The sequence below is a fragment of the Camelus bactrianus genome, chromosome 31, assembly GCF_048773025.1.
Source record: "Camelus bactrianus isolate YW-2024 breed Bactrian camel chromosome 31, ASM4877302v1, whole genome shotgun sequence".
Classification (NCBI taxonomy): domain Eukaryota; kingdom Metazoa; phylum Chordata; class Mammalia; order Artiodactyla; family Camelidae; genus Camelus; species Camelus bactrianus.
This window is the reverse complement of record NC_133569.1, coordinates 17,785,622-17,800,883: the sequence shown is the minus strand read 5'-3', so window position 1 is coordinate 17,800,883 and position 15,262 is coordinate 17,785,622. Positions and strand designations below refer to the sequence as shown.

The following is a 15,262-nucleotide window of genomic DNA, read 5'->3' as shown; positions in this document are numbered from 1 at the left end:
TGCTCTCCAGCTTGCTAAGTATCCAAGGCACCTAACCACAAATGGAAAAGACAGTCGTCTCTAATCAGATGCTCAACCCAACCGACATTCCCAGGCAGCCTTGGAACCATCACAAAGCCCTTCGAGTTCAGAGCCATGCCTTTTGGAAACACAACATGTAAGGCTCAAAACCCTCACAGTCTCTCAGTTACATCACATGCAAAGCTTTCAGAAGGAATCACAGCAAAGTCAGGCAACAAAAGAAATTTTTTTTAATCAGGCACAAATTATTTATTCCTCCAAACAACCCCAACCACTATTCATCTAAAGAAGAGAGTTCCATGTCTTCTTTTTTTATTTTTACATTTTTTTATTGAGTTACAGTCATTTTACCATGTTGTGTCAAATCCCAGTGTAGAGCACAATTTTTCAGTTATACATGAACATACATATATTCATTGTCACATTTTTTTTCTCTGTGAGCTACCATAAGATCTTGTATATATTTCCCTGTGCTATACAGTATAATCTTGTTTATCTTTTCTGCATATGCCTGTCAGTATCTACAAATTTTGAAATCCCAGTCTGTCCCTTCCCACCCCCGCATCTTTGGCAACCACAAGTTTGTATCTATGAGTCTGTTTCTGTTTTGTATTTATGTTCTTTTTTTTTTTTTTTTAGATTCCACATATGAGTGATCTCATATGGTATTTTTCTTTCTCTTTCTGGCTTACTTCACTTAAAATGACATTCTCCAGGAACATCCATGTTGCTGCAAATGGTGTTACATTGTCAGTTTTTATGGCTGAATAGTATTCCATTGTATAAATATACCACCTCTTCTTTATCCAAGCATCTGTTGGTAGACATTTAGTCTGTTTCCATGTCTTGGCTATTGTAAATAGTGCTGCTATGAACGTTGGGGTGCAGGTGTCTTTTTGAAGTAGGCTTCCTTCTGGGTATATGCCCAGGAGCAGGATTCCTGGGTCATATGGTAAGTCTATTCCTCATCTTTTGAGGAATCTCCACACTGTTTTCCATAGTGGCTGCACCAAACTGCATTCCCACCAGCAGTGTAGGAGTGTTCCCCTTTCTCCACAGCCTCTCCAGCATTTGTCATTTGTGGGCTTTTGAATGGTGGCCATTCTGGCTGGTGTGAGGTGATACCTCATTGTAGTTTTGATTTGCATTTCTCTGAAAATTAGTGATATTGAGCATTTTTTCATGTGCCTGTTGATCATTTGTATTTCTTCCTTGGAGAATTGCTTGTTTAGGTCTTCTGCCCATTTTTGGATTGGGTTGTTTATTTTTTTCTTATTGAGTCGTATGAGCTGCTTATATATTCTGGAGATCAAACCTTTGCCAGTTTCATTTGCAAAAATTTTCTCCCATTCTGTTGGTTGTCATTTTGCATTACTTATGGTTTCCTTTGCTGTGCAGAAGCTTGTAAGTTGAATCAGGTCCCATTTTTTAATTCTTGCTTTTATTTCTATTGCTTGGGTAGACTGCCCTTGGAGAACATTTTTGAGATGTATGTCAGATAATGTTTTGCCTATATTTTCTTCTAGGAGATTTATTGTATCTTGTCTTATGTTTAAGTTTTTGATCCATATTGAGTTGATTTTTGTGTATGGTGTAAGGGAGTGTTCTAGCTTCATTGATTTACATGCTGCTGTCCTTTTCCTACCACCATTTGCTGAAGGGACTGTCTTTATTCCATTGTATATTTTTGCCTCCTTTGTCGAAGATTAGTTGGCCAAAAGTTTGTGGGTTCATTTCAGGGCTCTCTGTTCTGTTCCATTAGTCTATATGTCTGTTTTTGCACCAATACCATGCTGTCTTGATTACTGTAGCTCTATAGTATTGTCTGAAGTCTGGGAGAGTTATTCCTCCAGCCTCTTTCTTTCTCTTCAGTAATGCTTTGGCAATTCTAAGTCTTTTGTGGCTCCATATAAATTTTATTATGATTTGTTCTAGTTCTGTGAAATTTGTCCTGGGTTATTTGACAGGGATTGCAGTAAATCTGTAGGCTGCCTTGGGCAGTGTGACCATTTTAACAATATTGATTCTTCCAATCCAAGAACATGGGATATCTTTCCATTTTTTTAAGTCTTCTTTAATTTCCTTCACCAATGGTTTATAGCTTTCCATGTATAATTGTTTTACCTCCACTTGCAGTAACATGGATGTCCCTGGAGAAAGTCATCCTAAGTGAAGTAAGCCAGAAAGAGAAAGAAAAATACCATATGAGATTGCTCATATGTGGAATCTAAAAAAACAAACAAACAAAAGAACATAAATACAAAACAGAAGCAGACTCATAGACATAGATAAAAACTTGTGGTTGCCAAGGGGGCAGGGGGGTGGGAAGGGACAGACTGGGATTTCAAAATTTGTAGATACTGACAGGCATTTGCAGAATAAATAAACAAGATTATACTGTATAGCACAGGGAAATATATACAAGATCTTGTGGTAGCTCACAGCAAAAAAAAAAAAAGTGACAATGAATATATCTATGTTCATGTATAACTGAAAAATTGTGGTCTACACTGAAATTTGACACAACATGGTAAAATGACTATAACTCATTAAAAAATGTAAAAAAAAAAAAAAAAAGAGGAGAGTTCCTATTTTTTTTTTTGAGAAATTTCCCCATCTACTTAGAAATTCCTTACAGCATGTGCTCCTCTTACTTCCCTCCTCATGCCCTACTGTTTCAGCATTAATTCCACAAGCACTTACTCAGAACCCATCATGTGCCAGACCCTGGAATGTGAGTGGCAATGCAAAGAGAAATAGAGTATTTTCTGCCTTGTGGAAGCTCATCGTTTTTAACAGAAAGTATGGAATGCAAATAGAAAATTAAAACACAACAGGATAAATGCTCGAGCACTAAAGGAGTTCAAGGTGGGAACAGATATCAGCTGCCCTGAGCGAGTCAGAGACACTGCACAGAACCACTGGAGTTTGATGCAGGTCTCAGAGGAAAACGCTTCTCTTGGAAATGCTGGTTTCATGTTGATAGTAGGTACCATTTAGGGTGCGTGCCAGCTCTTGCTTGCTTCTTGGAGACTCCATCTCATCCACGTTCCTGGAGAATAGCCGACCCCGACCCCATCCCCATCCCAGTCACAGGTGCCTGAGCCACTGGACCAGATAAACAGGAGACAAAGAGACAGAGAGGAGGAGGGAGCTGGGCTGGGGCTGGAGGACCGCCAGTCCTTCCCTCCCCTGGGTGGGAGCAGTCCTGAAAAGGTATGACAACTAAGTCATTTTTTTGTCTTTTTTCAAGTCCTCAGTAGATTGGATGGTGCCCATCCACGTTGCAGAGAGCCATCTGCTTTACTCATTTCTAATAGCAATCTCTCCCCAAAATGCCCTCACAGACACACCCATAAATAATGTTTAATCAGATGTCTGGGGACCCTATGGCCCAGTCAAGTTGGTGCATAAAGTTAACTATCACAAACAACTCTAATCGCTACTGAAACTAATGGTGAACAATTCCAATTCTCACGTGTAGATCTGGGACTCACATCACACGTGTCTTCCCAGGAGAGTAAGATCAGAAAGCCCAGAGGTAATTATAATGACCACAAATACTCATAAAAACAACAACAATAGTGGTTAACCTTAATAGTGAGTATTAAGTACTCACTGTGGGCCAGAGACCATGCTCTGAGATTTTATGTCTTCTCATTTCTGTTCACATCAGTTTTGAAAGCAGGTTTATGACATGTTTTATACACCAGGACGCTGAAGCTTGGAGTGTTTAGTAAATGACGGGGGTGGGATTCGAACTCATGGCACCAACATTCTTTTGAAGAAAGTGCCCCCCCCCCTTTCAGGTGGAAAAGTGAGAAAGAACTATGTCGCAGCAAACTCAACATTTGCTACATTTTAACTGAACTGACTTAAACTGGGAGGAAAAACTATTAACCGAAATGTCCCCTCTCAAACTGCGATGTTCTTGTCAAGACTGTTGACTGAAGAGGACAAGTCGTCTCAAGGCTGTAGGCACAGGAGCGTGGGGTCGCCGGGACCAGCTGTCCTCCCCTCGCTGTCCTTCCTCCAGCGGAAGAGCCTGGCAGAACATCCTGTCAGCCAGACACTTCCAAAAGGCCCAACATTTTAGGGCCAGCAACAATCCAAACTCGAGCTGGCTGGGAACTCCCCAGCTGACCTTGAAATAGAAGTGTTGCTGGGAGGAAGTTTGCTCCATATGGTTCTAACTCCTAGCGGATTTGCTCATCAATTGAAGCTCGAAGGGCAAAGGGACGGCCAAGTCTTGAGACAACAGCTGAGGAATTGTTTTAAGTCTGTTTCTCACCAACTGGGAGTCCAGGTTTACCAGTAGGGGATTCCAGTTCACCTATAGCCAACTCAAGGGAACAAATCGTGTCCCCCTGGGACATTTCTAACTATGGTTTTATTTATTCCAGTGGGCAGAGGAGGGCTTTGCTTTGCCTTTTCCTTTTTACATTTGAAAGATCTCCCACTTACTGAGTGCCAACTATGTGCCAATCATGTTTTAAAAAATAACCTCATTTTGTGGTACTCAAAGGCAGCACATGGAAAAACAAAACCCTGAAAAATGCCGAAAAGAGAAAAGAAGCAAATCCTACCATCCAGAGATAACCATCGGATATCTGCTTTCAAAATGTTCTGTTCATACCACTACCTTCTTTTAAAGAAATGCTAGCTATAGGTCGATAATTTCCAAATATCAACTTTGTCTTTGTGACCGACTATTCATTCCTTCAAAAAGATCCACAAGGTGGGAATGGGGAAGAGATCAGCACAGGTGTTTTGGAAGAGAAAGACAAGTGGTGCTTTTCCACCGGGGGCATCTCTTTTATGTTCTATACCATAATGATCAGCAAGAACTGTGGTGCAAACCATCTTCACTATCACACTCCGGGTCATTAAAAGCATTCTATTTTATATTTGTGTATATGTGCGAATCGAGGAAATGGCATTGAAGAGCTGCTGTAGCCCTTTGTCCACTTACAGCATAACTTCTTTGCCACAAGAGCTTGCCCATCAAAGCACAGTGAAGTAATTTACAAGGGATGTGCCATCTCAGTAAGCTTCCCCTGGAATTGTTTCCTTACCGAGGTCCCAGTAGTCACTCCATCAGTGGCATCCGTTGCATAATTTCCCCAGGAAACATTATACTTGTTAAAAAGTCATTTAATCCTGAAAATACATTGTCTTTGGAATATTCTTCTTCCGTGACTCACAAGAAATATTTCTTCATGTATTTCATTATTAAAACAGAACCAAGAAAATTCTATAATTTATGACTATGTAACATAGCAAATTTCCTAAAGTGTGTGATTTATTTTAATGCTTGTTTCCTAAAATCTTTGGCAATACTCCTTCATGTGTTTTACACCAGTGTCTTCTGTCAAATACACGTATTGTAGTTTGTCACTTATTTTTTAATCAATATTTTAGCTATTTTTACTACTTCAGGAGAAACAAGGGCATATGACCCTTTGCCTTTATCTATCAACTTCAAAAAAAATCCTCAAAAGAAGATGCTAAATACTTAGAAGCATGCTTAGTAAAATTCTGTAATGTCTCAGATTGAATATTGCATGACTTAAACATCACTGAGAAAACTATAAAGTTTTGTCTTCATATCTGGGATTAACAAAAATTTTTAAATGCCTTGATAATGATGATAACTTCATATTAATTAGCTAATACTAAAATCATAATTTAAAACTAGGACAAGATTCATCATTAAAATGGTGTAGGTAATAATGAAGTTTATCGTTAATAATAGTTCAAGTAATCTTCTTGCAAGTCACTATTTTTAGCAATGTGACTTGAAAAAAGAGCCTAGCCAGGACTAAGAAGAGTCAGTTCTGCTGTTTTGTTACTCACGTATGCTAACATTACTAGTATTATATATAATCCACATGTTCTTTGCAGGAATATTTCAAATCCATTCACCACCTTAGGAAGATTGGTTTACATAGAACCTAATGTCATAATCCACATCTCCAGTTAATCAAGCGTGTACAAACCGCAGTATGTTGCCAAATGCTGGAAGTGAATGATCTGGTGTAAGTACCTCCATCAACCCTCTGGCTGTAGAACTGTTTCCCTTATTTACAGGAGGTGACAATGACGGTCTGACATACAGCACAAATGAGGGCACAAGTGTCGTTGTATAGGAAATATTAATAAATCTTAATTTCTTTATTTTCAAGTATTTTAATAGACTTTATCCTTATGACAGGTTTAGATTTACTTAAAAATTGAGAAGACAATACAGAGAATTCTGAGAATTCTCATCTACTCCACACCTGGTTATTAACATTGTACACAAGCATGGTACATTTGTTACGATTAATGGACCAATATTAATGTATTGTTATTGACTAGCTTAATTTCTTTTTAAATTTTTAAACAAGCTAAATAGAAAAAAGTTCCAATATCTCTTGCCTGTGTCCCAGTGGATTTTCTTGGTTACAGCCGATGTAATACACAGAAACTACAGCTCCCAGAATGCACCGCTACCAAGCCCCTTCTCACTTCTTACCTGTGGTGGGTGCATCACTCCAATCTCTCTTGCCTCCCTTACTATTTCCTTGCATCCTCCTCCATTCCTCTCCAATGGTTTCTGGGATTTTCCACTTTTTGCCTGCTGGATGTAGAAAGATAGTGGGTTAGGGACAGGTGGAGATGAGAAAAAAAAAACCGTGGGTGACTCCCAGAGAAGCTTACATGGGGTAAAGAAGGACATTTTCTCAATGTTTTGGTTGGTCGGAGCCTGGGTCGCTGGGGGTCCAGACCATCTTCATCTCCGTGTTTGCAGGTGTCTTCTAATTTGTGAGCCAGCCCTTCGTGTGCCGTGACATAAAGCACGATGGGCTATTCTCAGCCCTGCTCCATGTGCTTTTTAATTAGCATCACTTCTTCCAAGATCTTGGAATCGAGTCGCCAGTCTCGGTTTGTAGCTGGCTTTTCTGTGACTTTGTGGGCTGTCGATGAGAAGTTGGGTAAGGCTGCACGGAGGCTGTTAGCCAGGCATCGTTTAGAACCAGAAGTCTCTGGCTTACCATGCAGATTCTCCAAATAGCTTTATTGGGGATTGTGAAAGCATAATGAGATGGAGGATCTGGATGGCTGACAATAGGAGTTTGCCAAATTAAATGTGTTATAAGAAACAAAGCAGGCTCAGTAGACAAGCAGGCATGGCACAAAATGCATACTTTACTCATCGGGGGAAAGTTACTTTGTTTAGCTTGAGGCCGCAAGAGAAAATACACCTCGGAGAAACCGAGGGACAACTCAGTAAGAGGGAGCGAGTGGGAGCTGCTTGTAGATTTGGGTCTATTCTGGGTGATCTTCAGGAGGGTTTAAAGTAGCAAGGGGTCAGTTCTGGAATAGGCATTTTCTACAAGTTGGGCAAAATGGTGATGGACGTCTTAATAGCCATTATCTTGGAGGCAAGAGGATTAGAACGAGTTGCCACTGATAAAGAAATAGTAGGAACACACATTCCATGGTGCTTTAGGAAACGCTGAGTCAAGGCAAGAATAAGTATTTTTGGGCACATTTTCAGCTCAAATAACAATGAAGATTTTTTTACTTTAAGAAACAAACAGAAGCAGTAGTCACTGCACACGTTTGAAGAAGGGGTTGTTCATCTTGTGGTTGCAGAATGACCTTTTCTCGACTTGTTTCAGTGATGGTCCTCAGTAGCTTTGTCTGAGCACTGCTTATCTTCTGTGAGCTAGTCTGTGTTCTGCTGTCAGCATCGCAGCCTGGCTCCCAGCTGCCAGCACCATTTTTTCACTTTCTTACATTTTATCTCTTTGCTCCATTCAACAAGCCTATGATGTAGGTACTGTTTGAATCACTGCGTATTACAGATGTGGAAGCTGAAGTAAAAGGTTAAACAGCTTGTCCAACGCCATGCCACTTGCTTACGCTGTTAACCACTGCTCTTCCAGAATCTGGGTTGGGGGTGGAATTACACTGTTGCTTTTCCAGGTCTACCAGACAGAGATGAGTTTGGCACAAGTGCAACTACTGAATGTTCTCAATTGAAAATGGGTTCATTTGCTGTATCATCATAGAATCATCTGAGTGGTAAGAGCTGGAAACCTGGGCCAGAAAAGGACAATTGTATATGTATACACATATATGACTCCTGTTAGCTTTGAGTAACTATCAATCACCACTCTGCTGCCTACTAGCTTTGAGGAAGCTACGCTGTAGATCAAAACTTAGAGTGAGTCCCAAAAGATCTGGCAACAGGTGCCAAGCAAAGGAGTTGTTTTTTAATAAGAGAGATGTTCCCACTGTCTGAGAGGATGGATAAGGTGCTCACCCCGTTAGGTCATTTCCTGAGCTACCAGGGGAGACCACTTGGTGGCCTAAGGGCATTCGACAGGGACAAGGTAAGAGATTCTAAGGAAGCAAGTTAGACATACTTAAAGTCAGTTATCTTGAAGGTAGTTATCTCCAGCTCAGAAATACTTATGTGGGCAACATAACTACACACCTGATGTGTTTGTGTGTGTCTACTCTTCCAACCCACAAAATCTTTCTGTTGTATCTGCAAGTAGGCGCTGCTCTTTTCTGCTTACAGACTTGGCCGTGGATCTCCAAACGGAAAGGCAGATGACATGTCCTTGTTCTTTCATTGTGTTTTATCATGGATCCTGAATACATGTGATTTGGGGTGGGGAAGAAATGTATTGGTTCAAATTTCTCAACTTGAAGATGTTTTCTTTGTGAAGATGAAGTGAGGTACTGGGACGACAATTAGGTTAATCAGAAAAAAACATCAAAATGCTTATTTTAAGAAATGCATGTATGTGTTCTATATCTTGATTACAGTGGTGGTTACATGACTGTGTGTTTTTCAAAACTCTTTGAACTCTACACCAAAATGGGTAAATTTGGCTGTAGGTAAATTATACCTCAATAAACCTATCTTTTAAAAGCAGCATATTAGAGGGCAGAATAGGGCAGTCATTCTGATGCTCAGGAATTGCTGGGCAATGACCCTGCTCTTTATTTCATTTCGCATCTCTAGGTATGGACTGAAATGGGATGCCTTAGCACAGGAGTGCCCTGGGGGCAGGGGCTTTTCTGCACACCCAGGGGGGAGTCGCTGGTGATGCTGCAACCTACAAGTGGAGTGTACCGTGGTTGGGCTGTGCCCTGGAAAAGCAGCTGCAAATCTCTTTAGTGAGACAGGCTCTTTCAATAAAGGGACAGGATGAATCCTACAAAACATGAGGAGAGGAACTCCTGATCGTTGATAGAAAGAATAGAGTCTGGGTCAGTTGCTCCACCTGCAGGACACGAGGAAGGGATGGGAGAGGGCAACTCAAGACACTGGATAAAATACTGCCCTAAAAACATCCCCAATAAAACCATTAAGCAACAAGAACAGTACGGTCTCCATTATTTACCATTCTTCTGGAAATTCTATACTTTACAGCGTGGAGACAAATATATAAGAAGAAAAAATTCTTTGATAGCAGAAGGCAACATTCATTAGGTGTGAGTAACAATACTGTTAACCCAGAACTTCCCCAAAAGTCTACTGAAAAGTTATACAAAGAAAATAAAACTTTAATAGCTTGAAATGACAAAATATGCACACAAAAAAGTTTTCTAATATAATATCTACCGGTTGGAAAATATAAAGAAGAAAACATTCACAATGGCAGTAATAAATATGAAGTAACCAAGAGTAGATTGAACAAGGAATATGCTTTATCAGCGTGAAATAATGTGTGTGTGTGTGTGTGTGTGAGAGAGAGAGAGAGATCATACCCCTGCATTGGAGGATTCAGCTTTAAAATATAAGAATTCTTTCCAAATTAATTTATAAATTGAATACATTTCTAATTAAGTTCTCAAGGGGTTTTTAATTTTCTAATTAAGAATGAGTAAGAATAACCCAGAAAACATCAGGGAGAAAAAAAAGAATAATGAAAGAGAATTTGCACTGAGATGTATAAACATATTTTAAATCAATAATAATTAAAACAATGGGTTTCTGGCATCTGAATAGACAAAGAAATCAAAGAAACAGAAAAGAAAACTTGGGAACAGATCTAAACATATAGAAGAACTTAGTGCATGATAAGGTTGGATTTCAGATCAGTATCATAAAGACGAACTACTAAATAAACAGTCCCCAGCATGGCAGGTGCTTCTCCACGTCAGTGTAATTTAAACAGCCCCCAAACAGGATATTCAAAATCATGCCCTTGAAGTCCTTCAGAACACTTCCCATAAGCACTACTGTGACTTTGAACTGAAACAAAGATCAAGCCAGGTCTGTTGCCATCGTCATCCTTTTGGACAAGTCCTTTATCAACTGATTCCAGAACACACACACACACACATGTACGTATTTCGCTCCCCCTTCTCAGAATCCCATAGTCAGATATCTGTGTTTACAGTCAGGTCCCTGAGAGCACTGCCTCTCCTCTCAGGCTCACTCACCCTCATCTGCCTGTCTGGAGGGGTAACACATCCATCAGACATAAAATGTCTAATGATCAAAATGACTAATGGTCAATTTGCCTAAAATTTTGTATTCAAATTTAGTAATTTTGAGCCATTTTTAGAAGCACCTCTGAATTGATTTGGGACTTCTAATAATTGTCACCTAATTTCTTGAAAGATGGGATTCCTGTTGTCCTTTTGGGGCAGCCTTTTTTCTCTTATATAGTTTTAAGGACATTTTTTGCTTCTCTAAAGTTTCTTTTCCCCAAATGTTAGGTTCCTGGCAGTAAATTCCTAGCAAACCTGAGGAATTTCACACAGTATTGATCAAATTCATCCTTTTTACTCCCCTTGCCTTATCCTTGCAGACCTGTTTTTTTCCACTGTGCGCACCTGTGTACTCCATGTATTTATTAACCAAATTAGCATATACTCCTAATTTACTCTATTTATGAGAGCTGACATTTTGACAAGACTGAAGATGTGAGCTGGATGATTCATAACTGTTCTGAACAGCATGATATATTTTTCAAGACCTATGGTTGATAAAAATAATAAGTAGATTCTGAAATGCAAAATATCATGACTAAATGTATTTCTAGAAAAATCTAGAATGTCCTTCCCCTTCTCCTATGTCATCTCAGACATATGAAATCCTTTGTAAATCTCCAGGAGGTCCCACTTTTCCTTACCGAATCATCTTTGGCTCAGATTCTCACTTCTTTGGCCTTCTTTTTACATCTAGCTATAGTTTCTACAATTGTTTCTAAAATGTTCACACATGCTCTGGTTGTTTTTGCATGTTTCCCTTATATATTTATTTACTTTTCCAGGTCTTCAATTATTTGTGTGCTTTTCTTCTGATTCTATTGTATTTGCTACAGCACAAAGCACTGCTGTTTCAACAAAGGGCCTGGTTAATTTTTGTTGAGTGTAAGTGTTGTTTTTAGAAAGACTCCCAAGTTTACTTTCTTTTAAAATGAAAACTTGAATGTTCCAGATGAATTTATATTTATATTTTTATTTTTCACAATATAAGATGCTTCTTATATTAAGAAAGGAAGACAGTTATAGTCTTCTGCTATCTAAATTTCCCTGTGAAATGTCAAATTTTCTTCAGGGCATCAGTGTTAGATGATTATTTTAAAAAGTCACAAAGCATAGTGATTGTCGAAGGCTGGAAAGCAGTGCCAGTGTGTAAATGAGCTCATTCATGTCACTAATATGACTTTAGTCTTGGAATTGCAGAGTGCCAGAACCTTGACAGACACCCCCAATCCAATCAGATGTCATTTAAATACCAGTGCTGTGGTCCTGCAAGAGAGGGAGAATCGGTAAAGAACTGAGAATGGAGCCATACATAGATTGGTTGAAAGAAATCTAGCAGTCAAGTAGCTGGGCTGGCAGTTCAGAATTTCACCAGCTCTGATCTAGAGGTAAAGGTTAATTAGGCAAGAGCTTATCTTGAATTTTGAGGACACCAGTTGTGAAATCAATCCTATTTACAGGCTATGGGGTTGGTGTCCCCAGATGCCCCAAAGCTAATAAAGGAGTTTAGACTAGACACTTGGACAATGGGGGAAGTGTTCTAAGCATTTGTAACTTCACATCTCAGGAATGGATCAAAATCTTTGGTTACTATACAACATCACTTGGCTAAGGTTACTCCAGATTTACTTGGGAAGGTGGTCCAGAGTTGCTCTGATGGTCCAAACAGCCCTTATGCGCAAGCTCAGTATATAAGCTTAGCACACAGCCACCCACGAAGATTTAGAATTGACGACTGAGATGATGAAATAAGTCAAATTGGTAGAATTATTACATTTGATGTTAGTGTAACTTTAATAATCATTTGGATGTGAATTTGGCATAGTATTAACCTTTGGGCTTAATTTTTAAAGTGTTTTGAGTGTGTTAGTTTTCTATTGCTGGCTCAACAAATTACAATAAATTTAGTTGCTTAAAAGAACAGGGATCTATTATCTCACAGTTTATGTAGGTCAGAAGACCCACACTCGTCTCATCCAGCTGAAGCAAGGTGCCAGCAGTGGAGAAGCTGAGCAACAATCTGCTTCAGGCTCATTCAGGTCATCACCAGAATTCAGCTACAGGCTTTGGTGGGGCTAATTTCGCAAGCCAGTGGCATACAGGATAATAACGTCTCTTAATCAGCCAAGAAGGAAATCACATAGTCCAGACCAATGACTGATTACTCACGCTGTCGTTCCAGGCAAGGGGAGATGAGAGGAATAAAGCCCACATTTAGGTGAGGCGTCCTCTAGGAGGAGGTGGTACTCAGGAGGGATGGCTCAGCCAGCTGAGGGGCTAACAGCTGCCAGTACAAAAGTAAAAGTCCCTTGTTCCTAGAGCATGTTGCTAGGAAACGACAGTGCTGGGTTGACAGGCAAGATGTTCTTCTCCAGCCACTGCACGGTTTTCACCACTGCCATGGGGGAGCCAATGCCCCAAGATCTCCGGAGAGCTATTTAGACCAGCAAAGGGTAGCCTTGTCCAGATGGAAACTCTTGGATGGTCCTCAGTGTCCCCTTGCCATTCTTGCTTCTTTGTATGTTCTTACTGGTGAGCCCCCAGTGGGCACCCTCGGCAGCTGAGCTGCGAAGAGCTTATCGGCAACCACAGACGTGCACGATGACATCCCGAGACCCAAGTTCACTTTTACGTTGAAACAATAACTTCGCTCTTGAAAACTACTTCACTTGTAACAAAACAACTATGTTTTTGTCATAAATGAGTGGATTTGAAATCACATCAAACCACTATGCAGCTTTTCTGCTGCATTGCTCTGATTCCAGCTGGAGATTTCTCTCTCTTCATGGGTTCTGGTGATTAGATTGGGCTCACGCAGATAATCCAAGATAACTTTCCCATTTTTAAGCCCCATAACCTTCATCACATCTGCAAAGTCCCTTCACCATGAAACATCAGATGTTCACAGGCTTCAAGGATCAGGATGTGGAACATCTTTGGGGGGCCATTATTCAGCCTACCACGTTGAGTAATTAGTTTAACTGGGACGTATAAGAGTATTTTATGAAGTCTATACACAGCATTGGAATAGTTAAGAGGAATTAAGTAGTCTCATAAATTTAACTAGCTAGATTTACAAGTGATATTTAAATAAACGCTTGCCAACTTTTTAAGGTCATAGAACATAGAGAATTATCATATTTGCACAGTAGCCTGTGATACTGTGATTTATAGTAAATATACATTTTGGTCTTCAGCCATTGTTCCTGGCTCACAGTTCCCAAAACCCTTGGAACTTCCTAAGCAGTAAGAGCAATGGGAGCTTTTGTTATAATATTTGCTTTTTTCTTGTCCTGAAACTGCTTCAGAGCCTTCAAGGTGAAATGAGTGTCTTATTATTCATGACAAGCCGCTTTCAACCACAGCTGAGTTTATGTTAATGAGGTGGAGTTTGGAAATCCCCTCAAGTTGGAGGGATGGTTGCCAGGGGAACCAACCATGTAACTAGAGGGTTGGAACTTTCAGTTCCACCCCTGACTTCCGCTGGAGGTTGGATCAATCCCCAATGGTCAATGATTTAATCAGTCATGCCTATATAATGGAGTTTCCATAAAAATCCCAAAGGAGAAGGTTCAGAGAGCTTCCAGGTTGTTGAACTAGAATGCATTCACATGTCGGACCCCAAACTCCATGGGGACAGAAGTTCCTGCATTCAGAATCTCACCCTGTGTATCTCTTCTTCTGGCTGTTTATTCGTATCCTTGAATATCATTTGTAGTAAACCAGTAGTCTAGAGAGTAAACTGGTTCCCTGAGTTCTGGGACCTCTCTAGCAATTTATTCAAACCCAAGATGGGGTCTTGGGAACCTCTGACTTATAGTTGCTTGGTCAGAAACACAATAACAACCTGGACTTGTGATTGTTGTCTGAAGTGGGGCAGTCTTGGGAGACTGAGCCCTTAACCTATGCGATCTAATACTAACCCCAGGTAGATGGTGTCAGAATTGAGTTAAATGTATGAGACACCTTGTCAGTGTCCATGGAGAACTGAGTGAATTGCTTGGTGGTGTGGGAAAAAACTCACAACGGAAGACCCCTAGCCAAGCAAATCCCCTTTGGCGTGTGGCTGTGGTTGTCCTCATTTCAGCTCTTGCTGATAAATTTTACTTCACAATATTTATTTTAGAGATGAGGAAACTGAAACTTGGAAATTTGCCCAAGATTATATTCAAGATTACATTCAGTAAGTAATGAAGGTAAAATTTAATTCCAGAGCTTAAACCCTTTATACAACTACACCTCAGGTGGGTAGAACGATGTAGATCTGTAAGACTGAAAATATAGGTGAGAGCCTAGCCCAAGGGTCACATGAAATGTGGAATAAAATGGAGTCACTTATGTCAAGGGGTGTTAAAATGGAGCTCGGAGGACATTAAGGAGTGGACCTTTCACGGGTCCTTTGAACTGAGCTGAACCTCAAGTGTTCCAAGGACTCTGCAAGAACACCTGCAACTTGACACAGCAACAGATTTTTCTTTTCACCTCTCTAGGGCTAGCGTCAGCATCAATCATATTTAGCCCAGACTAGCTTCTGCTTCCATCTCCAATTAAAATTCCTCCTAATGCAAACCTCCCTTCTTTGCCTTTAAAACCCCTGACTTTTACTCCCCAGCAGGACACTGTTTGGGTTGCTACCCGAATCTGTGTGCCCTGAGTTGCAATTCTTTGATGCCAAATAAATGCTTTCTGCTTGGTTACTGCCTCCTAGGCTTATTTAGGTTGACAGCCTTGACTGTCA

The 15,262-nt window shown here is 40.2% G+C and overlaps 1 long non-coding RNA gene across 1 annotated transcript; it reads right to left on the bottom strand.

Annotated features, from left to right (window-relative positions):
- Positions 1-228: 228 nt before the first annotated feature.
- On the bottom strand, positions 229-7,054 carry LOC141575678 (uncharacterized). Its single transcript, XR_012503379.1, has 3 exons — positions 6,724-7,054; positions 6,539-6,643; positions 229-2,186 (listed from the first exon to the last, which is right to left on the bottom strand). It is a non-coding gene; the product is annotated as an uncharacterized LOC141575678 (long non-coding RNA).
- Positions 7,055-15,262: the final 8,208 nt, after the last annotated feature.